At 30.5% G+C, this 27,389-nt stretch overlaps 1 protein-coding gene and 1 long non-coding RNA gene across 3 annotated transcripts in view; one reads left to right on the top strand and one right to left on the bottom strand.

Annotated features, from left to right (window-relative positions):
* Positions 1 to 15: 15 nt before the first annotated feature.
* Positions 16 to 19,024, bottom strand: LOC111695805 (uncharacterized). 2 transcript variants are annotated; one of them, XR_002763942.1, is made up of 3 exons: positions 18,649 to 19,024; positions 7,138 to 7,216; positions 16 to 36 (listed from the first exon to the last, which is right to left on the bottom strand). It is a non-coding gene; the product is annotated as an uncharacterized LOC111695805 (long non-coding RNA). The 2 variants fall into 2 exon arrangements; XR_002763941.1 differs by lacking the exon at positions 16 to 36 and adding an exon at positions 109 to 132.
* Positions 19,025 to 25,624: 6,600 nt separating this feature from the next.
* Positions 25,625 to 27,389, top strand: part of LOC111695803 (intraflagellar transport protein 57 homolog) — a 30,671-nt gene continuing 28,906 nt past the window's right edge. The window contains exon 1 of the mRNA XM_023465243.1: positions 25,625 to 25,737. The gene's annotated coding sequence lies outside the window, so the exon portion shown is untranslated. The remainder of the gene's footprint in view (positions 25,738 to 27,389) is intronic.

Raw genomic sequence — 27,389 nt, 5'->3', positions numbered from 1 at the left:
GTCCCTTGAAATTTAATACAGTTAGGGCAACTAATCCTAAATATAGAATACAGGTAGGGCAACTAATCATAAATATAGAATACAGTTAGGGCAACAAATCCTAAATATAGAATACAGTTAGGGCAACTAATCCTAAATATAGAATACAGTTAAGGCAACTAATCTTGATTATAGAATACAGTTAGGGCAACTAATTCTAAATATTGAATACAGTTATGGCAACTAATCATAAATATAGAATACAGTTAGGGCAACTAACCCTAAATATAGAATACAGTTAGGGCAAATAATCTAAATATTAAATGCAGTTAGGGCTGCGAATATTGAATACAATTTTGCAATTTAAATGAAAAAAAACAATATCAAAGATAAAAATTAAATAGGAACAAATGGTGAAAAGAATTCGAATTTTCCGCTCCTAAGAACTGATGAAGATTCCACTGTTAATTGAGGAAGATGTCTGCAAAAAGTACTTTAACATTTGATATTGGCTTCCAGCACGCATACAGTCATGATTTATAGATTGATTGATGCAATGTAACATTCACTAATCTTTAGGTTTAAAATATGAAAAATATCTTAAAGCTTAAAGGTTTTGATCATCTGTAATAACTTTAATTATTAATCTTTTTTACATTAACATCGTTAAGTTGTTATTTGTGACGATTAGTTAATTATATACCTTACAGAATACAGAAAAGGACACTCGATGTCGCCTTTTCAAGATCTATGTTTGTTTCGCTCACAATAACCCTAAGGTAGAAGCCCAAAGGAATTACGCGTAGTCGGCGTAGAACAGGCTCTTTGTCAGTCTTGTAATTCTACAGAGAGAAACCCTGATCTACACCGACTACGCTGAACTTCTTTGGGCTTCTGCCTCAGGGTTATTGTGAACCAAACACACTTTAATCTTGAAAAGACGACATATAGGGTTATATCTTTTAAATTAATCATTGATGATGTCTTATTCAGTCGTTTACTACAGAAATGTTGATAACACGTTTGTAATTTATAATTGTAGCAACCTGTCCGATATATAACCTGTCCGATATATAACCTGTCCGATATATAACCTGTCCGATATATAACCTGTCCGATATATATATTACCTGTCCGATATATAACCTGTCCGATATATAACCTGTCCGATATATAACCTGTCCGATATATAACCTGTCCGATATATAACTTTAAAATGTCCAGGGTACTTTTTTTAGAAAAAAAACAAGTTAAAAATCCGTAGCAACATTTCATAATTTAAAGAAAAACTAAAACAAATAAAATTCCACTCTTTTTTGATTTTCTTAATATTTAAAATTATATAATGTTGCCCGAAAGTATTGTCTCAGTCGCCTATTTAGTCTATAGTTTACTGAAAATGTTAGATGGAAAGTAAAAATAATAGAAATAGAGAAATCCAAGTGATTTCTTGATCTCTCATAAAATTGAACCGATATTAAATATTTGGAAGGATTTATACCAGTTTACTCAATACAACCACTGTTACAGGATTTAAAGATTCGACATTTTTATCTATCTTTAAGACTATTAACAAATTTGTTTTAAAATAAAAATTTTCGGGATGTTTTGTTTTGTTTGGTATTATTTTCTAATGTTTTGTTGTGTTTTTTTTATTTTCTTGTTTTGTTCTGATTTGTTACTTGTATTGTTATGTTTTTTTGTGTTTTGGTTTTGCTTGCTGTGTAATGTTATGTTTCGGCAAGGATGTAATGCAAGGAAAGTTATTTCAGAAGTGTACACATCTTTTGTACTGCAGTGTACTGTCTCTGCGCGGTAATGTAAACACAAGACGGATGTCGAAGCCTGAAATGGGATCCATCTTTCACATAAAAAAATCAATGAAATATTCTGGTAATACCGAACTGAAGGCGTGTACTGTAGGTATATACAGTACAAAAGAATCTCGGTATTTGTACAGTCTAGGAGATTACATTTGTTTATTGTTAATTGTTTACTTAAAAATAAGTTTAATATACATGTAATATATTGTTTATACATTTTAAGTCAACACTATAAAGCCAAATTTTCATGCAAAGAATATAATTTGATTGAAGTTTACAATAAACTAGTCTTTATTCAAGTTTAATTATAATTGACGACATTGTTCTGCAATTTCCTTAACTGTAGTCATGTTGTGTGTCTGTACCAAAATAGTGTGTGTAAGGAATACCGAATTCGTTTGCAAAGCAGTGCGACTGGCTTTCTCATGCCAGACCAGCGCCATTTCCTTTCCCTTTATTTCTATTCCCTGTTATGTATGCAGTTTTTCCGTTTGTGGTTCTTGCATTAGGCAGTTCCAGCTTTACAATCATTCTATTGCTTAACTTTATGTTGATGTCGTATCAAGCACTCGGCAGTGATAACTAATAAATTTATTTAGTTGCATACAGGATGCTCCAACACACGTGGAAATCGTCTTTTATTTTAATCCACGTAAAGCACACTGCTTGTTGATATACATTAAACACCTATAAAAAAATGCGTTTGAATTAAATATGAAAATCAGTTTTTGGGAGAGCAATAATTTTTGGCCGAAAAATATACCCTGCAAAATAAGTAACGTTACTGACGTTAATTCCAACGTTACAGTAACGTAACCTAACGTTAATAACGTAATTAACGGGGGGAAATAGAAAGAAATAATTGATTCCATGTTAATCACCCATTTAACAATTCAATTATAAATTGATTAAGGGGGGGGGGATATTTGAAAAAAGGCACTATGATTGAATCGAGCAGAGGGGGGGGGGGGGATTCCTGAAATTTGTACCCCTTAGCCCTGAATTGAAATTAACAACCTTTAAATCCCTTTCAGACAATAACACGAGTTTAATGTTCAGTGGTAGATTTATTTAAATTCAAGTTTTATAAACTTATATATTCATACTATATTTATATCTATATTCTTTAAACTTCATTTTAATGTTTTACTGATCCTATAAATGAAGAATATTATTGCTAGAATGGTCCTGGTATATCCTCAAATCTTTAAGGGAACTGGTTAAATCAACATGTTGAAGTCGTTACTCCAACATTAAACAATAAAGGGAAAACTGACAATGAAACTTTAACAGAAAATGAACTTGTGGTTTAAAAGAAAATACTACTAAAGCATGTATTAAACACCAATTTGCATACCAAAAATATCAGACCGAAAATCTTTTTAAAAAGATTACAATGAAAACAATAATTTCCAAAAGACGTAATTTTTGTAGAAAATTCCAATTTAACGTAAAACAAAATTTAGAATAATATTAGAATATTAAAGAAAAAAAAAGACAACATAATAGGACAATCTAGTTACATAATTTGTTTATAATCTCTAGTTTTAATTTCTTTTATTTACACTTCATCTCCCATTCTTTCAATTTTTTTTTAAACTCTTCCTACTTTTATTCTGTTAATATAATCATGTATAACAATGAAGCCCTAGTGTGGAAAAGACCAACTCGGAAATCGATGCAGAAATGGCTTCGCATAATTAATTTCTCTTATTATTCAGGTGGGTTGGACCTTAACCACAAAGAAGCTGCCCACATAGATTCAGCCTGTTTAAAAAGTCTCATCTATTTTTAAGACAGGGTCAAATTGAAGTGACGCAACGCCTTGGGCTTTGCTTTTACTGATCTAACTCACTTATGTTTTTCTGTAGCATTTTAGCACAATGAAGAAATTGTTGTTAACTTTGGGGTTTAAGAAGTAATTGGCAAAATTCTCATAGATTTTTTCTTGAGAGCATGAAACCTTTAAATACGCCCGTGACAGCAGACGTAATTTTAATTGACATTCCCGACATGCCCGACTCAAGACAGTATCAAGACAAGATATCTGAATAATGAAAAAGATATCTGAATTATGAAAAAGATATCTGAATTATGAAAAGGATACCTGAATCTGAATAATGAAAAGAAGATATCTGAATAATGAAAAAGATATCTGAATAATGAAAAAGATATCTGAATAATGAAAAGGATATCTGAATAATGAAAAGGATATCTGAATAATGAAAAAGATATCTGAATAATGAAACGGATATTTGAATAATGAAAAAGATATCTGAATAATGATAAGGATATCTGAATAATGAAAAAGATATCTGAATGATGAAAAAGATATCTGAATAATGAAAAGGATATCTGAATAATGAAAAGGATATTTGAATAATGAAAAGGATATCTGAATAATGAAAAGGATATCTAAATAATGAAAAAGATATTTGAATAATGAAAAAGATGTCTGAATAATGAAAAGGATATCTGAATAATGAAAAAGATATCTGAATAATGAAAAAGATATCTGACTGAATAATGAAAAAGATATCTGAATAATGAAAAAGATATCTGAATAATGAAAAGGATATCTGAATAATGAAAAGGATATCTGAATAAGTTCTAAATTCTGACAATTTACTTTTTTCCTCGTTTTGCAAAAATCCCCAAGTCATTTTAATAGTGAAACTACATTTCAAAATATGTAAATTTTCAGATAGAAAAATAAGACTATTAGAAATATCAATTTTCAGATAGAAAAAGAGACAATTAGAAATATAATCTTGAAATCAAGGAGCTGAGAACCAATTTATTAATTTAAGATTTCAAGCCTCCTTAGTTTTGGTAATCCTTTCCAGCTATTAAATAGAAACTCTCTTAGTCTTCAAGGGTTTTCATTGCAATGAAACAATTTGTACTAATCCAGAAACCTTTCAAAATTCAAGGGAAAGTATTTTTGGAACTGCAAATATTTGTTTTTCGTCGAATGCTAAATTTTAAACTAAACCTTTTGCAGCGGAGTAAAACAGTTTTTTATCATTGTTTTATTTAGTTTGTGACAAACAACGGGGTTTTTATTATCAATAACAATCAGTTTCGATATATTTACATATAAATTATATCCTACAAAATTTAAATGTTGGTTAATATGAGGAATTTTAAGAAATTCTTAACGTCGAGTTTAAATGTAAAACATGTGTATAAGCTTTCTGTATCTAAGGTCGATGAAATAATAATAAAACATTTCTAAGGCTTGTCAGTTTTTCTTCAATGTATATACTTTGCTTTGTGTCTGGGTGTCTGTTCGTTTGTACTGAAGAAACGTCAAACGGCCGAACCGATCGGGTCCAAAGTTTTTGTAAAGTTTGGAAAATTCCCGAAAAAATATCATTAAACCCGCGAACTTGGTCGTTATTTCTTTTATAATGTATGCTCGATGCTCACAGATTGAAACACAATTATAAGATGAAAGAGAAAATAGAAGAGAGAACCTTGGTTAAGTAAAATTCCCTAAACTCCTTGCAAAGAAGTTGTAAATAATTATCAGATTATGAGAAATATACCCTTTAAATATCACCCAATAGTTTTAATGTTTTACATTTCTACATTTTGTTTTTAATCCTAAAACTTTAACAATGCTTTGTCAATGCATAAATCACAGAAACAGAAAATGTCAGAGAAAATAATATAATTAGGGATTTGAAGAGTTCAAGAAGTTGACCCCAAAGACCCCGGTAAAACTGACCGAGCGTTTAAACTTGTTAAGCCTCATTTAGCCTGTCATCCTAGACTATTATTCTTAAAACTATTTTTGTAAAAACATTATTTTTTTAATTTATAGAGCTCTGAAATATACACTATACACTTCTGTACAACAGTCAACAATGTTCACAGTACAGTTATATTCAGAGCTCTAAACTTAAGACAGAGTATTGGAAGGAAACCCAGTATAGGAAACCCTGCAGTTTCGTAAATGTAGTTAAGAGGAGTAAAAAGGAAACTCAACGATATACTATCGTAAATTTTCGGCTCAGTATGATTCTGTGCAGTACTATTTTGTTTTTTTAAAGTGTTGTAAAGAACAGTACAGTACACTAACCAATTTTAATGTGTTTTTTTTCCGAATTGCGGTACAATTTTTGTCGTTAAAAAATTTGGGGATGTCAGCTTTCAGGGTTTTGGAGCAATATACAAAGGAACAATCTGAATCTGATCCTACTATTTTGGAGCGAAGTACAGAGGAATAATCTGAATCTGATCCAATGGAGTAAAGTACAGAGGAACAATCTAAATCTGATCCAATGGAGCAAAGTACAGAGGAACAATCTGAATCTGATCTAATGGAGCAAAGTACAGAGGAACAATCTGAACTGGATCCAATGGAGCAAAGTACAGAGGAACAATCTGAATCTGATCCAATGGAGCAAAGTACAGAGGAATAATCTGAATCTGATCCGACTATTTTGAAAAATTTTGAAATCGAATACTCTCTGTATATAATACAAACTTTTACCCATATATTCAGTCGAGATGAAAACAAATCACATAAAAATCAACAGTTTAGTTTTTCTAGAAAGGATTTAATTAGAAAATAAAGAAAAAGTTTGACATTAATTGTTCTAAAATCTTGAGGCAGTGAAGACTAATTAAAGTTTAAGTTTGTAGTTCTGCAAAAACACGAAAGCAAACTCATGCATGCACTCGCGGATTTCTTCAGATTTCTCATTTTTTTATGATTTCTTACGCCTTTTAAAAAAATTTGTTATCAGTTTTGGGCAACTACTGATTCAAATTGCTAGAAAAAAAGGAATGGAATATATTCAAACCTTTGATTTTGATTGATCAAATAGTCAAAGTTTGAAATTTAATAGGTTTAGAGTTTACTCTTTTATAATACAGGGTGGCCCACCAAGCATGACAGTTGAGCGAAAACTTACAAATCGCCTAAGATTAGATAGCTTTCTAACGACAAAAATTGCATCAAAAAGCTAAACGCATATAAATATTTCCTTGATGTACAGCGTACCCCTGCCATGCAAAGACAATGCGCAATTTATAATTAACGGTACCTGGACTTGAAACCTTGATCTGATCAATTTTGTGGAAAATATTTTCGTTTTTCTAGATTTAAAAGTGTTCTGATAATTCCTCAGTCACCTTTTTAGAGAAACCACAATGGAAAATAATCAGTTTTAAAAATGATATTTTATTCACACTTGATCTAAGGGTCGCGTTGTGAATCGGACATTGCTATCTTTTCATAAAGGGTAACTTAAAAATTACACTTTAAACCGTCTCTCCGCTGTTTTGTTTCTTGTGACACCCTGTACCTGTAGCTATTTCTTACCGATAACAGAGAGGATGACAACAAGTGAGATACCAATCCCCTTCCAGTTTTGCTGGCTCGGTATTACCGCAACCAACTCCTGAAATATTTACAATATTTATTTCGTGAAGCCATATTTAGATTATTTACATTTATATAATAAATATTATACAGGGTGTCCCACAGCATATTAGATCGTTTATAGATAGTAATTGCGATTTTCGGGACAAATCAGAAGATTTAAAAAGATTGAACCAATAAAAAAAATTGCATAAGGCTAAAAAAAATTTGCAAGCAGAAAATTCTAGTTTTTTTCGAGCATTATGTCCGTATTTTGGCTTTAAAGCTTGGTGATAATCAAATATGCTATGGAACGCTCTGTTTATATACAGATATTCATATGTTTGCTATAGCTGGCCAAGCGGCTGGACCAAATGGGCTGACATTTTTTTAGGAAACCAGGAGTAACCGTGGAGAAGCATATACTAAAAAAGCATTTGTTTTAAAATTCTAAATTTTTTCTTCTTCAAAGAAATTCCAAGGGCAACGCCGGTCACTTACGGTAGTCTATAATTAAACAATTTTGCTATATATTTTGCATTTAGAGAGCATTACATAGGCTTCTTCTGGTTTTATATTTTATTTATTTGTATTCGGTTGTTATATCAATAGACAGGACATTCGGGTTTCCTATACGCTTACAACTAGTTAAAAAAGATTAGGGGGCAATTTTTTCATAAAAAAATAAGATTAATAAATAAATAATATTAATAGTAATAATAATAACAGGAATATTAATATGTTTAATATTATTCATAGCACGATAACTTCAAGTAAATTGAAATATAACATGTTTTTGCAGAGAATAACTCTTCTTCTTTAAAGGCATTGAGAAAAAAAAGTTTTGCATTTCTAATATGCAACCACATAAATCTGTTCTCATCATACTTAGACGTAAACTCAAAACTCTACAGGAGCTACGAGACCAGAAAATCGTATCATAATTTTGGACAGACATACAGTGTGTCCCGATATCAATGTGATCCAAGTGAGATCTACTATTTTGAATAATTGCAAATTTTCCCATTAAATTTTTTAAATTTTTATATGCTAAAAACAATGATAGATTTTTATGTAGCTGAGAAGTATCAAAATATAAAAAAAATAACATCTTGAAATGTGTTGTACCTTTTGGTACATTTAAGTTTTATTTAGATAGTTTCAATATAGTTTTATTTTTTAGTCTACGTATTAGTTGTTATTCTGACGCCAGCTGTGTTAGAATAACAGATATATTGATAAACTATTTATTTTTCAAACTAGTATGACATACATTAATACAGCAGTAGGATAGAAAGGGACTTTAAAGGGACTATTTTTGTAATTTATGTGACCCAACAACGGTTCCCTTTAAACTATTATATAAGCAATATTATGAAATAAATCGTCCCTATTAGTTCTCTCTGTTAAATTCTCTCAATTATCAGAAATCTGAAAACCACAGTAATCAATTTTAAAGTTTAAATAAGATATATCATTCATTCTACACCATACAAAGCATTTTAGGGTACCGTTGTGCATAAGACATCCCACTGGAGAATGTTGCAGTTTCATACAGTGGTAAGCGAATATATCAATATAATGAAGACTACGTTTTATATAAGTTTTGATGGTTACCAAGCTTTTTACGAATTACAAGTTCACAAGTAATCATAGAGAAGATTTTTTTAACTGACAGCTTCTCTTGACTTCTATTTAGTCATGTATCCATGCAGTCTAACAGCTTTGTATGAACCAAAATTGAAATAAAAAGTCGTCTTCATTGTATTGATATATCGCTTACCGCTTTACTAGAACTAAGGAAGCCTGTGCAATAAGTATTAAGTAACATATTTCTCTCACATCTTTATATTCTCTAAATTGCCTTTTTATGTAATATTATCACAATTTTGAGAAACTGATTTGAGTGTGTTTTTGCATTCATGATTTGACCGGTGGCAGTTTTTACGACTAACAGCCGGCCACACATGTTTGCAAACATGCTGGAACTTGAAAGTAAACTAAAATTATATTAACCTTCTGATTTTGAAAATTGAAAATGCGCGCCATGAATTCCTAATATAAAATGAGATTGAGTTGGAACTCCGGCAGAAATAAATAAATTATTAAGATGGGATGAAGAGAAGAAGAAAAATGAGGAGGAGGAGGAGGAGAGGAGGAGGAGTAAATTACGAATTTTTCTTGAAAAAAACTAACAATAAAATATCCAAAAACGCGTGGATTGTATAGATTGTCACTTATGGGCAATTGCAGTAAAGAGAGTTCTATTCTAGCTTTTGCACAGTTCACGGTAAAATATCTAGTTCTAGTATTTGCACAGTTCACGGTAAACTATCTAGTTCTAGTATTTGTACAGTTCACGCTAAACTATCTAGTATCTAGTTCTAGTATTTGCACAGTTCACGCTAAACTATCCAGTTCTAGTATTTGCATAGTTCACGCTAAACTATCTAGTTCTAGTATTTGCACAGTTCACGCTAAACTATCTAGTTCTAGTATTTGCACAGTTAAACTATCTAGTTCTAGTATTTGCATAGTTCACGGTAAACCATCTAGTTCTAGTATTTGCACAGTTCACGGTAAACTATCTAGTTCTAGTATTTGTACAGTTCACGCTAAACTATCTTGTTCTACCATGTTTTAAACATCTGCATATTATTTTATCAAATTTTTAGTTATTTTGTTAAACGGGCGAAAATTCGATCAAATTCAAATTCAAGTCAACAAAAAAAGACTATAAAAATTCTGAACCTATTTATTCACGGAAGAAAAATAAAGAGTTTATTTAATAACATTTAAAAAACCATTATTATAATCAAGTCTAAGTAAATAATAAATAATTCTGTTTGAGGAGAAGAAAAAGGGAAAATCTTAACACAAGCGTAATGATTCATGTGAGTCTAATATGATTGATCCACCATCCTATTCGTTTTCCTCCAAAAAGCAAAAATAACTGTTTCCCACCCATTCTCCAACAAAAAAAAATAACATCCCCCTCCCGTGAGTAAAAATAGCTANTTAGTGATGAAAAGAATATGTAAGGAAATACTTAATTATAAATATTTTAACTACAAATATCCAAAAATATCTTTAGGTCTTCATTGTTTAAATTAAGAATACAAAGGGGGGTGAGCCGAAAAACGACATGAAAAACTTCAGAAAATTACAATTTGTTGAAAGAAACAACTGCTTCAAATACATTGCTATCCAAAGAACTGTAGAATAGGAAGACGACATTAAAGCAATACTAAAGTGCATTTGGTAATATTACAAAGCAAATAGCTTTACATAGTAAGTTATTAAATCTCTTATATATTGAAATGGGTCTGTTTATACTGCACATTTGCAGTGCCTCATGTTTATTCTAGTATTTAAGGTCATAACTTTAGTCTAAAACTTGTCTTCCTGTTCCAGAGATTTCTGGTTATCACTGTAGATAGATCTGAACCAGGATGTATACACTGCCAGAGTACCTTGATGGAAATATGAATTTATAAACTCTTTGCAAGGCAGCAAATAAGCGTCATTTAAACAATTATTTAAAAAAAAAACTTCTTTGTAATTTCAATCTACTCATTATTATTTCAAAATATAGTGTATTATATTGAATGTTTAAAGATTTGTAAAATAACTTTAATAAACCCTTACAAAATTAAAAACTACATGTTGAACTAATTTTTGAGCCTTTCTAAGGGATTTTAAGAGCTTGAAAACCCTGAGAATCCTGATTTTTGGGAAACCCTATTCAGTAATTTTAGACACTGCTTAGACACGTCCTCTGAAAGATATATTTGAATAATACTGTCAAACAATTTCAGTTTTTAATTGTTTAAAAAATAAAATAAAGGTGTTATTCTGTCTAGATAATAAATTTCTTAAACTGATATTTTCAGAAAGAATAATTTCTTGTTTCTAAGGGTATGTAGTAGCTATGATAATTTCTAAATTCCAAAGTCAAGATATTAATTTCTAGATTTTTCGGTCTAGATAATAATTTCTAAATAGTAATGTCTAGATAATTATTTCTAGATAATTGTGTATAGATTCTAATGTCTAGATAATAATTTCTAGATTATATTGTCTAGATAATAATCTCTAGATTCTAATTTCTAGAAAATAATATTCTAATGTCTAGATAATAATTTCTAGACTGAGATAATGATTTCCAATATCCTGATATGATCTGCAAGTCATACTATAACACACTATCTCCAGATTAAAGGATACACCTTGAGAGTAAAGATAAGTTTCACAGATTACAAAAATATAAATCTTTTTTAAATTCAACCCCTTCCATGGTTCAGGTTGTGATTATTCCCGATAAAATCAGCTATTAATGTACTTGGTTGTGAGAAAAAATCAAAACTGGCTTTTAATGCATTGTGCAGTGCATGTAAAAAATAGACAAAATCAACAATTTAATGCACTGTGTGCGGCTTCAGAAAAAGACAAAATCAACGTTAAATGCACTGTGTGAAGGTAGTAAAAGGATTCTATAGGAAAAATAGAAGAAATAAAAACAAAAATGTTTGGTTTTCGCCGGGTTAGTCCAGAGTCCAAAACTAAAGAACGAAAAGTTTTGACTTAAATTTTAAGTTCATGATTAAATGCCACTTCTGACTTAATTTAAACCTGAACTTTAATCGTGGAGTTAAATATTTAACCCTGTGGTTAAATATTTAACCACAGGTTTAAAATCTTGAAATTCTGCATTTTCCCTATTTGTCTATTATTCAATCATCATTCAGCTGCAGCTGAGAAAGCGGCATTCAACTTAACGATATATTTAAAAGTGAAAACCTTGTTAAAGAAATTTCACGTTTTAGATAAACAGCTGATTAGCGATGGTTATGTAATACTCTCCGTAAATCCTTTTCTCTGATTGGTTCAGATTTTCCCGGGAAATTCAAATTTAAAATTGAGAAAGTTAAATATTTAATTAGCTATTCATTATTTTACAAAACTTTTAACCTCGAACTTAAAATTCGCGCATTCTTTAGTTTTAGACTCAGGTATTCCAGATTGTGGAATTATTTTTACAAAAAACAATTATTTTCATATATTTGGCAAATATTAGGGGTTTTCTCCATTTAATACACACTAGGAAGTAATTAACACCACACAAACATTTGATTAATGAATTTGAATTGCTAGAAATTTCCCCCCCCCCCCCCCTGCAGTTTTAATCTAAGGCAATTAATCTACCTATCATTATGAGTTAAGAAGTAGGATTTTAGACATGTTTTCCGTTAAATAAGTTAAATATAGAATATATCTTAAACAAACTCCATTCTCATGTTTGAAATTGTTTGTAATTACATTCCTTGGTTAAAATGAATTTAAATCATTGTATTTAGAGCCCTTGCGTAGAACTAAAAATAAATCTTCTTAATTACATTCCTTGGTTAAAACTAAGCTCAAATCCCTTTATTTACATTTCTTAGTTAAAAATAAAGTTGAAACATCATTTTTACATTCCTTGCTTAGAAATAAAGTCAAAAGTATAATTTTTACATTCTTTTGTTGAAACAAAAGTTAAATCCTTGTATTTACATTCCTTGATGAAAATAAAGTAAAATCCTCGCAATCAAATTCCTTGGTTAAAACAAAATTTAATGAGCTTTTAGTTTAAATTCCGTATTTTAACAATATATATATACTATATAGATGGGACAGGAGTATACTTGTTTAAGTGGGAAAATAAGTTTAGCTTGTTTTTAATTTCAAATTAAACTCGTTAAAACTTACTGAATTAAGATAATAAAACAAAAATTAGATGACACAAGGTGTGTAACTAAATCGATCTAGCAGTCATCACCAGAAAAAAAAAGTTTTTTAGGTTTTTAGGCCAAATCACAAAATTGGTTTCAATCTTTTACAGTGTTTGATGCTTTTCTATTGGTCTTACTATTTCAATTTTTAGAAATTTTTTACTTTTAAGAATGCGCTGAAATCAAATTTTCCAAGGTCCAAAGAATAATGAGAAACCTAACTAACTACTAATAATACTGTCTTTACACTGTATCCGAATCATTAAGTTGTTAGTAGCTAGAGGTCAGTTAACACTCACATTACAAGGGGAATGCTTCACGCAATTGCATATGAAACTCAACAACTGTTATCATTAATTGTCGTCGCTGAGTTGCACTTTATTTTGAAGACCACTGTATTAGGATTATCCATTAAATGGTTTGATAATAAAAAATAAAGCACATATCTAATCTAGACATTTGTGTGCATAGAGAATAGAATATATAGAGAGGAATTTACTGGAAAAAAGTGTGAAACGGCCATTTTGTTGTACTGTTTCCATACTGCAGGTGTACTTCACATATTTTAACAAAATATTGTAAAAATTAACACTGCAAATGATGTTATGCTACTAAAATGTCTATAATTTTTATCATACCAAATTTTTCTCTTTAGGGAGAAAGAAAGATAAAAAGGCATTAACCGGTTATTTTTGGTTTGTTGAACATATTTTTTATTAATGAACGGATTTTTATTTTCCACGTGAATAAAGTGCCTCTAGATGGAACTTTTATAATACAAAATTGGCCTCGCTTGCGAAGCTATTATTATAAAAACGACTTTTCTAAAAGATGTCCCTCCAGTATGGATTATCTAGCTTTAACGACAAAATATGCAGGTAATACTCGAAAAACCTGATATTTTCTATAAGGAATTTTTCATATTCACTGAAACATGTCTTGGGAACCCGGGGTAAAATAAAATTTTCGAAGTTCTTACAAAGTCATTATTCATTAGCATATTAAAAAAAATCATTTATTAGCAGCATGATACTATAATATACATTATACACTTATTAGAAACAATGCAGCTTATTGCTGCATGTTTACGAAATAATCAATTTATTAATCTTAACAAGCAATCTGGACAATTACTCATGTTCAATGAAGAAACCACTCAAAATGATCTAAAGACACAAAACAAATCTATTGAAACAAAAGTACAGAAAGTGGAGACAATTATCTTAATGTTTACACTGTACAAACACCAATATTTTTCAAGCAAAAAAACTAAGCAATAAAAAATTATGAAAATTATTCAAAATAATGCTCAAAAATGCTCGAAGTAAACGGTAGTGATAAGCTCTTTACATAAAGCTACGATAAATGCGCGCAATTCGAAAAGCTACAGTAAGTGCTCACTATCAAAAAAGTGCTGCGATACGTGCAGGCGGATACGTGCAGGGGGATACGTGCAGGCGGATACGTGCAGGGGGATACATACAGGAGGATACTTGGGCGGATACGTGCAGGTGGATAATTGCAGGTGGATACCTGGGCGGATACGTGCAGGCGGATACGTGAAGGCGGATAGATGCAGGTGGATACGTGAAGGCGGATACGTGCAGGCGGAATACAAAAGTACGTTTAGTGCCCAACAGGCAAAACTTCAAGAAGTGCTTATAATACAAAGAAGTGCTTGTAATACAAACCTAGTATATTACAATATACAAACTTAGTATAATACAATAATACAAAACTGTATTAAGTGTTTGTAATATAAAATTATGATAAATGCTTACGATACAAAATTACAATAAGTGCGTAGAATATGCAAAACTACAATAAGTGCTTATATTACAAAACAACAAAAAGTTCTTGTAATACCGAACTACAATAATTTGCATAAAACCTAAACTACTGCAAGCTCTTGTGAAAAAACTTAAAACACTGGGATGAATAAGAAGAAGAAGTTTAATAGTTTCAAATTGAAATTAGAGTTTCAAATTCTCTTTCAAGCTCATTTAATCTTCTTAAATATTTTTTTTGGACGCGTAGCGGCAGGTTTTTGCATTAATCTAATCCCTTGAGTATTGTATAGATATTAACTCATTAATAAGAAAACACTTCTAAAATATATTTCTTATATGTTTTCTCTGCCTTTTACAAACTATAATCAATCAACTCGGCGGCTAAGATCAGAGTAAAAATAAGCAAATTAAATTAGCAAGTTGTTCAAAGAGAATATAGTGAAATACATCCCTTGTGGTATGTACGACGGATGTATTTCACGACGCTACGACTTTTTTGTTATTTGCACCTCAAACTAACGCAAATTAAACTTCAGATGGAGATCATAATTTCTTTAATTAAAGAAATATTGAGAGGAACAAAAATGTTTTAAGTTCTAAATCTGTAACCAAAAATAATTGAGATTTCTTATACTTATTCGTAAAATCAAACCTAGATTTATTAAGAGGCCACAAAGTCCTACCAGTAATGTCCTAAAAACCTTTACTTCTACAAGTTTCCCATTGTTTATGCAAGTCTAACTTTTCTAAAATCCCTTAAATCGGCAAGCTTAGATTCAATTCTGAAATTTGTATCAACTCTCTGTTTAAAGCTTAAAGGAACTCACTTCATTCATGAAAAGTGTTCTGAATAAATCTTAATGACTAGGCTTCCTGTTCGATTTAACCTTTTAATTGTTTCTCTTTCATCAATTATTTTTCTTGGATTTAAAAAATTTTATTTTTTTTAAATGCTGTTTTTTGTTTATCTCAAACCACCCATAAACTTTCTCTTGTATGATGTGAGGCTCAACAAAACTAATGGGTCCGATCGGTTCAGCCGTTTTGACGTTTATCGATTACAATTGAACAGACAAATAGACAAGCAAAGTATGAACTGATATATATAAACGAAAATAACTTGCAAAAGTAAGATATGAATCAGTTAAGCCCTAGATCATAATAAGATTACTTTTCTCTGAACAACATATTTTTTTCTAAGTAAATATTAAACTTTATAATGTAAACAAAATCAATAAGTTTTAAACTAAAAACCAACTCCCCCCCCCCTCGAGCTAATTTTTTTATTTCTGCCAAAATCAATCTATAATTTCTGGTTTTATACTTTAAACCCGATAATTTCTTTTTATTCAAATTGGTTTTCTTTAGAAAACCGCTTCAAAAGAAGACTAAACATTAGAAATTTCACGAAACCTTAAAAGTTTCTCATAATGGTATATTTTAAAGAATTGTTTAGATCCCAAAAAAAAAGAATAAAGAAAATTATAGGATCCAATGTTATCCTTAAAGGGGGTGACCGGCTATGTAAGGTAGTCGAACTTAGTATGTACTGTTGTGGAACACTTCTTTTGGATTCATTTGAGACATATTAAACGACAACGAAAAATAAAGTAAAAATTATACAGAAATCTATTTTGATGGTTTGGGAACAGATTTCTGAAAAGAAATTTGTCAATAAATCAATGCTAAAATCGATTATTTCGTTATCATTTTTATATTGAATTTCTTATTTTCTTTGAATTGATTCGCAAATTTCTTCAAATTCTTCAAATGTCGTCTTTTCAATAATAATTCTAGAAAATCTGCGAAAACTTTGTGAATAATGAGAAATCAGAATAATGAGATAATAGAAACTAATAATTAACCAAGATTACTTATTTTCGATGAAAAGATTAATTTTTATTTTCTCAACATGTTCCTATACATGACATGACGTCTGTAGTTTATTGTAGAACATTTTTACATTTTATGTCGTCGTTATTTAATAATTTAAAAAAAAACTAATTCTGAAAACGTATCCACCCCCAAAGTAGGAGTTTAGAACGTCGAATTTGCGCTCAAACTCAGGATTTACAGATCTTTAAAAAGTTTATTATGTCTCAAATGAATCTTTCCACGACACTGTATACTCAGTTCAACTACCTTACATAGCCGATCACTCCCTTTAAAATATCTTAGTTTCTTATTCTGTTAGACTGCTCTTTGTATTCTTTTTATTCAACGATAAAATTTCATTTTCACTTCTTTCTTTAGAAAAATTGTAAAGAGCATTTTTTGATTATCATCAGCGTATTTTCTTGAAAGCTAGATTTTAAAATATTATTATTTATCAAAGAATCTCTGCAGACTTTATTTAGATAAAGGTAAACATCCGGCTAGAGAGTACATTTTTTAAAATTGGAAAATATTTAGAAACTAAGCTTTTAGAGCGTTTCGCGCTTCTTCTATTTCAACCTTTTGTTGTAGAGCCTTTCTCCGAGCATATGCTCTTTGAACAAAATAAAACAATGTAAGAAAATAATATTTATTCAAAATTTTCCAAAAAATTGAAAATTTTTATGACATATTTTTGTATTCTTAGAATCCATAAACCTACCCTCGGTTGATTGAGGTTTCACAAAACGATTGGTTCAGACGTTTTAGTACGTTTAAATTGGATACAAACAAACGTATACAGATTTTAAACTAAAGGCTTCGCGCCCATCTGCTATTTCAATTGTGAACATTTTCTCTTTGTGATGGTGTACATTGTAAAACAAAAAATTTTGTGGATTTGCAAAATTTAATGACAATTGAATTTTGTTGGAGGCTAATTTTTGAAATTTTGACCAGCCATAAACCTTCCCTGGGGTAATGTAAGAGATGTGAGGTCCCGCACAAAATTTTGGCCTGTTGGCCTGTTCAGCCGTTTTGACCATCCATTTCTAGAATGGTATAAGTCTTTTTCACAACGGTATCCTGAATGAGGTATCCATGTTTTTAATTTTGAAAACTGAGTATTTTCAATTGTGATTTCTTTACAAATGTGATCTACACATTTCTAATGCAGCAACACAAGACTATTACGTAGTCTTATGTCTTATTCGATAGTCCTAGTCTTCTTTCATAGTCCTAGTCCTTGTCTTGTTCCATAATCCTAGTCTTATTCCATAATCCTAGTCTTATTCCATAATCCTAGTCTTATTCCGTAATTCTAGTCCTATTCCATATGTCTAGTCCTATTACACATTCCCAGTCCTTTTACATAGTCTTAATCCCCAATCCAAGTCTTATTCCATAGTCCTAGTCTTATTCTAAAGTCCTACTCCTATTCCATTGTCCTAGTCTTATTCTAAAGTTCTACTCCTATTCCCTAGTCCTACTCCTATTCCCTAGTCCTACTATTACGTAGTCTTGTGATTTATTTCTAATAGAACATTAGTCCATTTATCGTGTGTAGTAAGAAATACTAGACTATGATTAGCTTTATATAATCTTATTTGTCTACCAAATTAAGGATGCCTATTCTGTGAAATTAAACAGTATAAAGGAAAACAAATAATAAATGATATGATGTTTCAAAAATTCATATTGTTTACAGGTAAAATATAAAGACTGCTGGATATCTAATGTTAAAAAATATTCATGAGAAGAAAATAATCAAATCAAAAACTTTTCATTCTCAAGGATTATTTATTAAAATCAAGGAATTTTCTAGAGATAAATTTACAAGGCAGATAGTCTCGCAGAAGATTATATTTTGATACACATGTTATATTTTCAGTAAATAGTGTGTTCCCATAAGGTCAAATTGCACTTAGGCCTCTATTGTTATATTTTCCTTTTTATAATGTAGACATAATACAGACCTCATTCAAAGCTTTCTGCTCGGTTAGAAGAATAAAAACTGAAAAAATTTAGTAAACGTTTACCTCTTCGATGTCATAAGCATACGAGTCATCCATTTTTGCGCGCTAATTTCAACTTGATTTTTTAGTTTTTAGCGGAAAATTCACGAAACACACTTTTGTCTTTCATAGCTATGAATTAGTTCTATGCTGTGGAGGACTGACAAGTTTAGGTTTAATTCTCTCCAGGTACTGAGATGTGTGAATTCCGGAGTAGGATGAATGTATCCTCTTGCTCCGATAGCTATCCGAGTACTGAGAGAAGAAAACCGGAGAGAGAGGATAGAGGAAGAGAGAGAGGGAGAGAGTAGGAGAGAGAGAGGGAGAGAAATCTCCTGCTTTCTACTAAATAACATCCCCCAAACTTTATATAATCATGAACGTATTTTATTCTGAAAATTTGTAATTAGTTTAGATCCTATATAAATCGCAATATCCAATATATCTCAAAGGTTAATTTTGGTTTGTCAAATTTATTTCTTGCATGAACGTCTGCATGAAGGCAACAAACTTGGACATTCTTTAACTTTTCCTTGGTAACTATTTAAAGAATTTTTTAAAAATAATTTCTTTCTTTTTTGGTCTGGATTAGCCTATAGCTCAACAATAAAAAAGTACAAATATCATCTTCTTTAACACTTTTTTGATAAAACTGTTTTTTCTAAAAGCTAGTTTTTAGAAATGGGTTTTAAAATGTTTTGTTACTAAAGCATTGACAATTTTCTGTTAAGGTTTATAAACCCGATTAACGCAGGAACATCGTAATATAAAATACAGAAAATTAACTGGGATACAATCATACAGAAATAAAAAGTGTAAATCACAAAAAATGAAAACATTTATTTATTAAAAGTAAAATTACGGATAACTTATAATTTTGCGAGGTATTGTAAATATGTATACTATAACATCTATGAATTCTATATTCAGCAAAAGAAGTTTTAACACAATGCGTATCTTTGTAAAATATGACTCTTAGAAATGGCGACCTATATTTCTCTTCTGACATTTTGCCAGGCGATTTTCCCTGCATTCTCTTACATGGAATTCAGTGTTTTGCAAGGGTTAGGGTAAGGGTGTTGAGATTTAACATGATGCATTAAATAACAAGAGAAAGCGGGGTGTGGAATTTCAGATGCACTCCACGTAGTTGCATGTCAATACACTTTGAGCTAAAATATTCACATTTTAATCCGGCGCAAATCTCAATTAAGATTTTCACAGCGCTTCCTTTAAGGGAAACTGAGTTTTTAACACAAAATTCTGATTTTTTTAATCTTTGTATTATTATTTGTTTTTCCTTATATTAACCCTGGGACTATATAAATTTCTTTTCCAAAAATACCAACACGTAGCAAAAATTGTTTATTTAGTTTTTTTAGATTTTGAAAATTGTTTGATGTAGGGCCAAAAAACTAGGTTTTTTGGAGACGGAAAGGTCCGTTTTTCGAAAATAATTAGTTCAATTATTTATAGATTCTTTTGATTTTAACGTTTTTGAATTCATGGTGTTTTAACACGGGTCTGCTTTTACCCATTATCACATTTTTAGTAGAAAATATTTTCGCTTGCTCTAATAGTGATTTTTTTCTACAAAAAAGTGATGCTCCAAATAATTTTTAATGATATGAAAGAAAATTTTTTATTTTTTTTATTTTCTGTTTTATAATATAAACTTTTAAGTCAAGGTCTGAACATTTGTATAAAAAAATCCCAAATATTCCGATGTTCAATATATAAATTTAGCTTGTCTGTCTGTCTGTTTTGTTTTTCTGTTTGTTTGTGTCCAATAAACGTCAAAACGGCTGAACCGAACAGGTCCAAATTTTGTGTGGGACCTTACGTGGCCCCAGGGAAGACATAAGGCCAATCAGACTTTATTATGTAATCTAAAAATATTTTTATCTTAAATTATTTAATTTTGTAAAATTTTGAAAATGCGTGAAAAAATATTATGAAATTCGCAAAAAAAAATTATGCTGTGCAAAGTGAAGATGCCTACATATAAAGCCACAATTAAAAGTTGAAAAAGAAAATGGACGCAAAGCGCCCTAAAAGCCTAGATACTTATATAGTGCAACCCGATGTCGCAGGCCTTTGATATAAATTCTGTTAGATCCAAAAGTCAAAGTTTAAAATATTAAGTTTAAAATGTATTATATAATATAAGTCGATTTCTTTCTCTCCATAAAAAATGTAGATTTAACAGACATCTCAAATCTCAGAAGAAAATGTAAAAAAGCCTTCTTTTTCTTTTTCTTGACGAGAGGATAATTGGGCTCTTACTCAGTGGGGTCCAATTCAACTAATCACGTTCTCTACTTAATAGAACTCCGTATATTCACCAACTAGTCACGTTCTCTACTTAATAGAACTCCGTATATTCACCAACTAATTACGTTCTCTACTTAATAGAACTCCGTATATTCACCAACTAATAACGTTCTCTATAATTCAAAAACATTCGATTTAGTTTTATTGATGATTAACCATAATTTATTGAATAAAGTTTTTTTTAAGATAGAAACTAATATATTTTTAAACTCTTATTTTATATATTTTAAAACAGAAAAAAGGCCTAAAAATGAGTAAAAAAGTGTAAAAACAATGTGGGGTGACAAATAGTTTTAAAACTCTTGATGTTATTAGAACCACATTTACTACTTAGTATCTATCAATTCAAATGTCAAACAACCTCAGACTGAGAATTAAGGTCTTCAAGTTGAAATTAGTAAGAATGAAGAGAATCTTCAGTTCAAAACTGCTGACTCCCCCCGCCTCCTCACCCTACTCCCTTGAAGGAGCAACAATGGCGCCATTAACGGTTAATTTCTCGCGTATTTTTAATTTAAATTTTACAATTTAGAAACTTAAAAAAGAATGTTTATGTAAGTGAGAGCAATGTGTATTCTGCAACAATAAGTCGGGGTATAAAATGGATAAATATGTGAAAGCTAATTAGTAACTTAGTCTTCCCGTTTTAAAAAAATTGATGTATAATCTTTTTTAGCAATCTCTGCATCTCTGCATCTCTACCTGCATCTAAGAAACCTGGTTTCGCCATTAAAGTTTCCCGAATGTGTTTTCGTTTTTCTATTAAATTTCCTGCTCCTTTGTTTACTGTTTTTACAAACAAAAAGATAATGGTTTAAAGCCAGGTTTGTTTGGTTTGTATTAGTGTACTGTGTGCATGTTTGTGTATACCTAGAGTAGGATAACATGAGGATAACCCTGGTCCGGAGACCGTAACTTGAAAAAGGGTATCGTCATGAAACCCAGTTTCGGAAACCCGATTATATAAATTGCTGTTTTGTAAATACCAATATTTTTGCTGCAAAATATTACTTTATTTAGTTAGTTTCTTTACATTCTTAATATTTTTCTATTTTTTAAAGTCAAAATCTACACAGATATTTAACCCCCCCCCCCCAAAAAAAAACCCGGGAGTTTCGTTCAACGATACTTTCTTAAGTTTTGGGCACAGATATAAATAAGAACAGACAAACTAAACCCAGTAAAAAATTTCAACTTTGTTTCAGAATATTTTGAATATCTGAGGCAATAAAATTAATTTAAATTAAGTTTCTCATTCGAATTCGAAAAGATTTTAAAATTGCTCGTACTAGATAATGGCCAGGGGGGGGGGTAATTAAAAAGAGCTGGAGACGTTTTTTAAAGTGACTCTCAAGTTTTAGAGTGGGGTGTCCGATACACAACAGTAAACCTAAAACCTTGATAGATATAAATATTTAATGAGATATCCCTGATCTTCATTCAGAAAATTTGCAATTTCAAATGCGGATTGCTGCTTTAAAAGCAATGAAGAAAATAGTCAGAATTAAATTTGATGAAATAAACTTAAGAAGGGGGGGGGGGGGTGGTGACTAGTGGTGCCTCCCCCCCCCATGGTTTCTACATTGCCAGAGGGGACCTTACAAGTAAAAAGTTAATTACTTCTCCTATTTTACTAATTATATCTCTAGATGCATTCATTTCCTGTTGGTTGTCTGGTATATGTTTTCATTACATCTTTTCTTCTCTAATTATTCCTGCTCGCATTCAAGGAACTGTAGAGTGTAGATGTGATTTTAAATAACCCTCCTTGCCCGATTCACTATGGTACACTTAAATTCAGAAAATGTCGTTTTTTTCCTTGAAAAGTGAAGAAATATGTATAATGTAAACTTCTTCTTTGTCATGCTTTAAAATTATCAAGTAAAAGAGAAACCGAAATTCAAATGTTTTAGGATTTCCGAAAGAAAAACATGGATATCTTGATCAGGTTTGTTTGGACGAAGGGTTTCAGGGCACCATTGTGAATCTATAGCATGCAACTCTTAAACTAGGGGTTCATTAAAAGTTACGTGCAAAATCCCTTTAATAACATTAATTTAGAGACACAGGTTTTGAGAACCATCTTTATAATAACGTAAATTAAGTAGTAAATAACCCAGCCAACAAGATCGAGAAACCCTAAATATTTCCATTGACAATGATTTACAAAAGTTGGAAGAATGTTGGGTTTTCCCCCACAGAAACTATCAACATTTGACGAAAAACAAAATTTAAGAAACATTTAAACTTAGGGATCTGCGCCAACTGCCCTATATTATAATGGGTTCAATACAATGCCACTAGATGGAGAATAAATGTCTTGTACAAGAATACAATTCAATTTACTATTTTAAAAGACAACTTCAAACGGAAATAGATTTGCCACAGTCCAATTTCGATATGGAAGAAAATTCTCCAATAAACACATGTTTCTTATTTTTACCTAAGACATTTTAAAAGGTTTCTAATGTTGGTAAAAAGAAGTAAACAAATACTCGAATACGTTTACAAAACAATGAGGAAAGTTAAAGTATAATATTCTAAGATTGTAGAATAAGTAATAGAACGGACAAAATGAAACTCTGTTTCATCTGAAATATAATACCAACTTGTAGGCAGCTATAGAGCAATATACAAGAATAATGTAAAATTACTATAATGATGATTTTAGATTATTTTTGTCTGAAAAATTGTTTATTGCTGATGACAAAAATTTCAGCTCATGCGACTTTGTGATCTCGTAGAGTCGTGTACCTCCTTTAGTTTTGATTTTACGCAAAAGCATGCAAAGGAATTGAGTTTTTGTCACAAACTGTGATTTTCTAATCCTTATACCTTGGCTTCCCAATGACGTAGACCTTTGATATTTCAAAATGTAAATTATGTTAGATAAAAAAGTCTAGTTTTGAAACATCAACAGTTTTCATCATCATGTTGCAAAGAAATAGGGATTAGAAGATCACAGTGTCTGGCAAAAATTTAATTCCTTTATCCGGTCACTTATAAGAAATTTAAAACCTTTTTTTCTAAATAGCTCTTTTATATGTAGAATAATGATTAAATTCAATTCCTTTATCCGGTCACTTATAAGAAATTTAAAACCTTTTTTTTCTTAAGAGCTCTTTTATATGTAGAATAATGATTAAATTCAATTCCTTTATCCGGTCACTTATAAGAAATTCCTTTATCCGGTCACTTATAAGAAATGTAAAACCTTTTTTTCTAAATAGCTCTTTTATATGTAGAATAATGATTAAAACCATGTAAGATTTCAAGCTTACGTAAAATTTACTTTAGATTGACATTAGTTGTCAATAACAGTACAGAGTCCATTCTATTCTATTCTATATTCTCAGAGAAACAAATCAAATCAAATGTAGCAGAATGTTCAATGTCTATTGTGAAAGAAGGATAACAATGAATATGTAGGATATATATAGACATCTTCGACATGTTGGACAAATTAGACATTTTGGACAGATGAGACACATTAGACAAGTAACATAATTGAAAAGTGTTCGGCTGACACCCATTGATCTCAATAAAGTATATTTCCTTTATTTTATTTTTTTAAGTTTTTACTTTTTCTATTCAATATATTTAGATGTCGTATTTGTTACAGCGAGTATTTCGGTAGAAACACATATATTTTATAGCAAAAGCACAAGAAAGCACAGGGGTTCGGGATAATCTAAATAGATAAATAGATTCTAACAGCCATATAGAAAAGATTTAGGGGCGATCCAGCATTACCCCCCAAAACCTTGATTGAGTCAGATTAGCGTGTTGAAAAATCCTATATTTTAGACGTTTTTAATAAAATAGGTCGGTCGTCTACTATATATATTATATAGTGTCTGCCGTTTTGTAGGTTATTATTATTCGAAGTCACAGTTACTAACGCCGTTGACCTGAACTTTTAAATTTTTGCTAAAGCGTCCGACTTTTTTTTGCCGGGTACCCTTGGATCCCCTCAGTGAAGATTTTTAAATAAAAGTAACAAATTCAAAATAAACAAAAACAAGGAATATCTCTTCGTAACTATTTACTATGTTTCAAAATTTAGAACTTTTGAAGCCTTGAAATATTGGATCCTACAGGGAAACCCACAAAGGTTAATACTAGACTGTGAAGACACTTTAATCTCATATATTATAACGATCCTAAAGTCTTCTACCTTGCATTATTTTTTAATGGCTTAATGACGATTTTTCAACGTTGTCTCTGAAGTCTCATCTTTTGTGAGTAACCCTGCACATTCTACTTACTTACAAAATGGCCTCCCCTTGCTTTTAGTCATAAGCCTTGATTTTGTAAAGATTTAGACTTTAAAAACTCTATCTAGTGGTCATTCTGAAATGATATGATATGATAAAGAAACCTTGACTTAGGTTTAAAGTTGTTCAGAGGTGTACTTTTAAAAGCGGTGTCCTTTAAACATTTATCTGAGTAGCAACGAGGACGATATCGTCATTTTTCTTAAAACAGGTTGAATTCTAAAGATATCCTGGATTGTCTCTGCACACTGAATCTGCAATTCATATTTAAAACCATAATTGAAAATATTACTTTTTAAATAGAAGAATAAGAATATCTTGTTCATCCTTGACGAGAAAAAAAGATTAAAGGGCATCGTTGCGAAAAGAATAGATATTTTCTCAAAATTAAGTTCACAGTTCCTTTAAGTTAAAGACTAACGTGATAACAAAAACAAATTTAGGATTTGCTTGATAAACTAAAATTACTTCATTACGAGGAAGAGTTTGTAGCAGAGCTAAGGTACATATTAGATATCATTTCCGTTCTAAAAACCTGAGCTGAAAACTTTAGAATGGTTTTTTTAATTTTGCGTAATTATGGTGTTGATGGTGTCATATCAATTGATCTAATGATCGATTTAACAAACGTAAGTTTAGGATTAATGTTTATTAACACTAACGTTCATACTGGCTATAGTCCTCAAATGTGAATATTCATATTAACATGATAAAGTTTATATTTGTTTAAATGCTCTAAAAGCCGACTTGTGAACAGCTGACTTTAGTTCAATCGGATGTCCAATTGATAAAGCATTGTATCTGTAATTGTTATCAAACGGAATTTTTATACAGTAGAAATATCAAAAAAAAGAGGATTAAGAAGAAAAATCAAAAGTGTGTACATTGGATACTCAGATTAAGCGATCAGAATTAAGGATATCCCATTCTAAAGTTTTCAGCTCTGGTAAACTAGTAACTGACCATTATAGTTTCAGTAGAAGTAAATATTTCCATTTACTGATAGCGCCGATTGAAGAATTCATAACTCTGATTGGATAATGAGATAGATAGAAATGTAGATGATACCGCGATACTATTTCTATTGGTTCAAAATATGCAACAAACACATGACTGAACCCTGATTGAATCATGCGCTATTAAAGGACTCGGCATACAGGAGTGATGACATACATTTTGATCAGTTTTGATTACAACTCTATCTTAATTATTAACTTCTTTGTAATATTGAGTTCATTTATTTCGTTTCATTAAAGATAGAATGCAGTGAGTTTATAATAAGGTACCTACTACCTATTATTTATGAATACACACACATTCAAGTTTGTTTAAGCAAACTAAATACAAGGTAGAGATTGTATTGTTTTTTTTATCACGATCAAATCTCTCACTTTAGTTCATTTATTTTTTCAATTTATGTTTAAATCTATAGTTTTATCAACTTTACATTTAATCATCTACCATGAATTTGATATATATCTATATCATAATTATGTATATATATAGATTTATATATTTGTAAAGTCTGCTTTCTATATATTCATTATACTCCAGGTATAAATGGTTCTAGAGGAGTAAACCTGGAGAAAGAAAACCGTGTACTCTAGTATACCTGGAGAAAGGAACCCCCGGACATTCCATGGTTTGAATTCAGATTCTCCAGACATATCCCAGGCTACACTTACAGAGTTGGGAATATAACAAGTGATGTATTTAACAAAATTTTCCCAATTAGAATTTCATACTGAATTTCTTCATGATTTTATGAAGTTTTTATTATTGTCTCTTTGCGGGCCCAGATTTGTTGAAACGAATTAAAAATATTAAAAATAAAAACCAAACGGGTTAAAAGCGCGGATTCTTAAATTGTAAAAAATACGAATAAGTAATAGACAAAAAGCAAGAAAATATGAAACTATTTACTCATTTACTGTTAATTTTTCAGTTTACAATTTTCTCTGTGAAATTTTATTCGTTTGATTTGACTGTAGAGAATTTTGATATATGACAATCATAATACAAAATTCTTTTTAAACAAAATGTCAATTTTTTGCAGAATAGATGTCAAGAGAAGCTAGTGCTGAAGGAGGAGGGGGGAGAGGGGGATCAGGATCAGGGAGGGATGGGTCGGGGGGAGGGAAAGGAAGAGGGGGG

This window comes from Eurytemora carolleeae, unplaced genomic scaffold (assembly GCF_000591075.1).
Source record: "Eurytemora carolleeae unplaced genomic scaffold, Eaff_2.0 scaffold56, whole genome shotgun sequence".
NCBI classification, from domain to species: Eukaryota; Metazoa; Arthropoda; class Copepoda; order Calanoida; family Temoridae; genus Eurytemora; species Eurytemora carolleeae.
This window is presented reverse-complemented; position numbering and strand designations above follow the sequence as displayed.